The sequence below is a fragment of the Pimephales promelas genome, chromosome 14 (genome assembly GCF_988280905.1).
Source record: "Pimephales promelas chromosome 14, fPimPro1.hap1.1, whole genome shotgun sequence".
Taxonomy (NCBI): domain Eukaryota; kingdom Metazoa; phylum Chordata; class Actinopteri; order Cypriniformes; family Leuciscidae; genus Pimephales; species Pimephales promelas.
In genome coordinates, this window is record NC_142782.1 from 6,602,664 (window position 1) to 6,608,791 (window position 6,128).

Sequence of the window (6,128 nt, forward strand, 5' to 3'; positions counted from 1 at the left end):
ACTTCCGGTCGCCATTTTGTGAAACAGGCCTATCAAAAAACAACCTTTAAAAACATAAATCAAGCATTAATCCAACTAATACGTCTATAACGTTTATTTTAACATGTATACACAATGATATATAACGTATGGTAAAAAAAAAAATTCAGTTACCATCGTCGAGAATTACAGGCATTTACTGCTGTATAAATAGCAATTTATTTTTCTTCTGTAATATTTACTCTTTTTAATTAAGTATTTTGAGACAATTTAATTGAATTTATTAATATTTATGCAATATTTATGGTTTATTTTGCCATGGAAATGTATATATATATATATATATATATTATTTTTTTCAAAAAAATATTAATGCAGTATTTTAGTTTAATATAGAGTCTAGAAACTATTTCTTATAAAAAAATCTTTTAAAAAATGACAAAAAAAAAAAATATTCACAATTTTTTTTTTCTTCATTTTTTTACAATTTCCTATTCATTTCCTATGGGGTCATTTTTGACCAAAGACCACAAGTGTGACTATTTTTTTAAGACCACTTAGCATGCTCAGATCATGACCTCAATTTTTTTGTGTGTTCATATACATAATGCCATAAAAGTCACCAAGTTTCATAACATCGCGATGAAGCTGTGCTTTTTAAAAATTCAAAACATACTTTTTGTAATCAAAATTTATTGGTGTGTATGTGTATAAAAGTGTGTTTGTATGTGTGTGTGTTGGTGGGTGTGTCTGTTTTGCACTCTAGATGTTGTAGAGTGTCACCCCTTTCCTGCGGTGTACTTTTTTTTTTTTTTTTTTTTTAGAATTGTGGCCGATTTGTAGATTGTACACAAAAATTCAGAGAATTTGATTTTTTTGTCAATTTCCCATTCATTTCCTATGGGTCGTCATTTTTGACAGAAGAGCAAAAGTGTGACTAATTTTTTTACGACCACTTAAGTTGCTCGAATCATAACCTCAATTCTTTTGTGTGTTCACATACCCAATGCCATAAAAGTCACCAAGTTTCGTAATTTTCTGAAGAAGCTGTGATTTTTAAATATTCAAAACAGATTTCTTTAATCAAAATTTATTGGTGTTTTTGTGTATAAAAGTGTGTGTGTGTGTGTGTGTGTAGGGGTGGGTATGTCTGTTTTGCACTCTTGATGTTTTAGAGTGTCACCCCTTCAATGCTGAGCACTTTTTTTTCTGCATCGTGGCCGATTTGTAGATTGTACACACAAAAATTCTCAAAGTTTTTGTGTTTTTGTCAATTTCCCATTTATTTCCTATGGTCGGTCATTTTTGACCAAAGAGCACAAGTGTGACTATTTTTTTTTACGACCACTTAGCCTGCTCGGATCATGACCTAAATGTTTTTTTTTGTGTGTTCACATACCCAATGCCATAAAAGTCACCAAGTTTCGTAACATTCCGATGAAGCTGTGATTTTTAAAATTTCAAAACAGAAAATGTTTCGGTCAGAAATGACCGAAGAGCACCTGAGGGTTAAACGTTAAACGGGCCCTGGGGTTCTGTTGTCAATCCGCGGTTGCGGGTCCGCAGTGACGCGTGTCTGGTGTGTCCGTGTATTCGGGTTCAAATAATTAGAGGAGGACTTGCATTTATCTTGCGCAGCCATGTGTCTAAACCACTCCGAACTGAAGCATATACCTCACATTTCCTGATATTTCTTCAGCATTGCTTTTTTCAAACCAGAAGACAGAAAGGGCTCCAGAAAACGCGAAAATAAAGTTTCCACTTCTCTACTTGTTGAATGCTATTACTGTGTGGAACCTGCATATAACTGTTTACATAAAATATATACGTATATATATATATATATATATATACATACAAACATATATATATATATAAATAATGGGGTTTTAGGGGTTCATGATCCTTTAAGAATAAGCTACTTAAAGCCAGATTATAAAATAACATTAAGAAATATTATGTCTAAACCCCAAGATAAAATGTTTAAAAAAGATGACACTGCTTACTGCACAATAACAGAAGTGTTAATATGAATAATTTTAACAAAAAACGCATACTTACAGGAAACCGGACGTCTATACCTTTCTGTCTGCACCTTTCTATATGTGCATTTTCCTAGTGAGAAAATGCACATATATAATCAAGACATTTTAGCTAAAATGAAATGGTTTGCTTATGCAAAAATCATAACCAAATGCATGATAAAATCTGAAAAGTGAAAGCACATTTCTGTACTCTGGGTGCATTACAGCTGTATAGAAGCACAAATATTCAATTACGCCACATTGCAATTGTAAAACAGCATGTTTATTAATTTCATTTAAAAAAAAAAGAAAAGAAAAAAAAAAAGGACAATTTCATCGTCACTATAAGAAACAGTACAGAAGCACTGAGAGTCTTTGAGCATTTCTAGCTCTTCAAGTATGTTCGTTCTGCTCATATACCAGGGAACTGTGCCTTCAGGAGGGCATTGAGCCGAAGATGAAGGGGGGGCCCACTCGGCTCACCCCATTCGGTCAAACTCCAGATGCCTCCTCTCCACCAGAATCCATCTTTTCCTTCATTCAGCAACAACTGCAGTGAAGTTCCAAACATCAGCAGCAAACGGGTTTGAGTGAGTGAAGAAATGAGCACAGGAAATTAACCGAGCTAAGAGATGCACGTAAGAGAAAGAGCACGACGACAGCAGAAGAGACTAAAAGAAACGAATAACACGGCTTTACAGTTAGGAGGGACACAATCAGTGACTAAGGTGCTAAAAAGAGGAGAGAGATCTCCATCCAGTGCATGTTAAAACCACTCAAGTCAAGTCAACGCAACTCAACACTCAGGAAATGGCATAAATGTATATCCTAACATTTACGAGAACAATGAACGGGACTTGCATCGTTTCCAACAACAAATAATAGGGAATTCAGCAATAGAACTTCATGTAGACAGAAGGAGATCATCAAAATGTAAACAAGTCTGTCCTGTGGCCAGTAGGTTACAGTCCAGCTTTGGTTTGGTTCTGTCTCGACCTTCAGCCCAAATGGACGCGGGAGCTAAAATGAGAAGAATACACACCACATTAACACACAATCTGGAATACTCAACTGCTATTAGTCAGTTGCACTATGAAGTAGCCATCTAATAATGTCAATTCAGCCAGTGTTTTCATAAATAACAATATTAGGGCTCCAAAAGCCAAGCAGAAATAATGTACATTATATGATCAGCTGAATGTATTCTCCTTTACTTATACATACTAAAAAATGGTGCTAAACAGCACTAAAACTGGTTCATTGGCTCGTAATCCTCAGAACACAGTTCAAGATATTTTAGATTTAGTCCGAGAGCTTTCTGTCCCTCCATTAAAAATGTATGTACGGTATACTGTCCTTGTCCAGAAAGGAAATAAAGACATCAAAGTAGTCCATGTGACATCCGTGGGTTAGTTAGAATGTTTTGATGCATCGAAAATACATTTTGGTCCAAAAATAACAAAAACTGCGACTTTATTCATCATTATATTGTCTTCCGGTTCTGACGTGTGTCTGGTGCTCCCAAGCTTCGTTTACAGTCAGAGGGAGACGCACGCTGTAAGCAAAACAAATCTGGGTTCTAAGGATGTCTAAGGATTTAGACACATGGCTGGGCAAGATAAATGCAAGTCCTCCTCTAATTATTTGAACCCGAATACACGGGACACACGTCAGCGGCGTCACTGCGGACCCGTGAACGCGGATTGACAACAGAACCCCAGGGCCCGTTTAACACCGGGTTTCGGTACCCATTCCTACATATGGGTGAGTTCATATGGAAGAAGGCCTGTTGTGTTCTGTCTCTTGATTTGTGATAATGGCAGCAATTGCGAAACTCACCTTCGTCATGTACCGAGTATGGATGGCATCAAGATCTTGTCCTGAAGAATCACAGGGTCAAATGCCTATATCCTATCTGGTAACAAGAGCATAGCCATAACTTTAAGATCCCCTGAATTAAAGAATTTCAGTATTTATCAGTAAAAAAACACATCAAACAAATAAATACCTTTGCGTTGGACAGTATGGTGCCTGTCTCATTGGCCAACATAATTAAAAACACACCTGGAGAAATAAAATAAAATATACCAATGACCATGTGATATCCTGCTATCATAATAGTTAAATTAATTATCATAACTATGACCATTATAACATTTGCCGCCGATTATTTAGCTGATTATTTAGCCTACAGGCTTCTCAAGTACAGTCTCACTGAAAAAAAATTGAAAGAGTGAGACTTCATTCAAAAGCATAAATCCTCCAGACCCCCAACATTTGAACAGTAGTGCACTGTATGTTTGAGGTTTTGCTTACTAGTCGAGTTCATAGCCGTGGAGATTGTCTTGTTCAGGGAGTGCAGCAGGCCATCAGCAAGCATGATGATCTTCTAGAATCTAGAACATAACATGCAATGTGTCACAGAGCCAACAATGTTACAAAGGATATGCAATAGAACATAGGGTTTATTACAAGGAAGGAAGCAAGCTAGAGCAGAGGTGAAATGCAGAAAAGAGAAATAATACACACACACACACATCTTGTCTTCGGGGTCTACTGGACCCCAAATGACTTTTGCTTGAATTAATTTTTCTCTTTTTCCAAAATGGTATGAAACGTCCTACGGCTCTCAACACTTTCTAGATCTACAAAAAAAATAAAATAAAAAAATAAATAAAAAATGGAATGTTATCTGTTTTTATGTAGGCGTGACAAAAATAGTCAAACTCGTGGTCTTCGGGGTCCATTAATTTTGTAAACAGAACAATAGTTTTTTTTTTTTTTTTTTAACAAATATTAATTTACTGTTTGTTAATATTTTTACTCAACATTTGTGCAGTTTTTAGCGAGCTGTAGTTGCAGTTTTTGGAGGATTTATGATATCTTTTAAATATCTATAAATAAATATGTATTTATCATTGGACTCAAAATAGACAAAATTCATCATCAAAATCAGAAATAACGCAGAACACTGACAGAAATGACAGAAATAAAGTGCCACACTTCCAAAAATGAAAAAAAAAAAAACTTCCACAATCAGGTTCCACATTAGGTTAAATAAATTAGCTTACTTCCAATCACCCATTGACAAATTACCAGCAAAACAAAACTATTAAAAACTGTTATCAACACAAAGATGTGGTTAAAAGCCTAAGCTTATATACAACAAGAGCTCCAGTGTAACGTTAACTTAACTCACCTCTTCCGAAAACGGATCATGCTAACAGACTTTTTCGAAGACACAAAACCATTTCTATAAAGTAAATATTCAGCAGAAGCGTATTAATTACACGTAAGAAGGGTGTCGGGAACGTTTGAATCTATTATTTGTGTGATTTTGTTGACTAAACTTACCTGTAAGCAGTGATAACAAGCGAGAGACTGTTTGTCAGCTGATGACGTTGCGAGAAGGAATGAGAATGAATGGCGGCGATCCAATCAGCGGGCGGCGGCTTGACCTACTCTACTTCCGGTCGCCATTTTGTGAAACAGGCCTATCAAAAAACAACCTTTAAAAACATAAATCAAGCATTAATCCAACTAATACGTCTATAACGTTTATTTTAACATGTATACACAATGATATATAACGTATGGTAAAAAAAAAAATTCAGTTACCATCGTCGAGAATTAAAGGCATTTACTGCTGTATAAATAGCCGGAGAACCCACATCGCTATTGTAGTTACCCGAATAGCCTAGGATGGATGAGGCCTGCGTCCAGGCTTGAGCATGGTAACTCGAAGGATCCTTCGATTGGTGAACCACCAACTTAGTGGCGCTTCGATACATCCTTTTCTTCCTTTATTTACCACATCTTTTGCACATAGTGCATGATGCAGAACTCAAACCCAAAACTACCCCGTTTTCAAATTAAACCCTCAGGTGCTCTTCGTTTCGGAGTCACACTTGTTTTCTTCCCGGTCAAAAGTGACCGAAAAATTAAACTTTCTCCATCCCAGTAAAACCAATGCAATTTATTTTTCTTCTATAATATTTATTCTTTTTAATTAAGTATTTTGAGACAATTTAATTGAATTTATTAATATTTATGCAATATTTATGGTTTATTTTGCCATGGAAATGTATATATATATATATATATTATTTTTTTCAAAAAAATATT

The 6,128-nt window shown here is 35.4% G+C and overlaps 1 long non-coding RNA gene across 1 annotated transcript; it reads right to left on the reverse strand.

The window, feature by feature from the left end:
- Positions 1 to 2,315: 2,315 nt before the first annotated feature.
- LOC148973641 (uncharacterized) lies at positions 2,316 to 5,466 on the reverse strand. The gene is made up of 5 exons (XR_016146415.1): positions 5,358 to 5,466; positions 4,320 to 4,399; positions 4,012 to 4,067; positions 3,843 to 3,918; positions 2,316 to 3,023 (listed from the first exon to the last, which is right to left on the reverse strand). It is a non-coding gene; the product is annotated as an uncharacterized LOC148973641 (long non-coding RNA).
- Between the last annotated feature and the right edge of the window lie 662 nt (positions 5,467 to 6,128).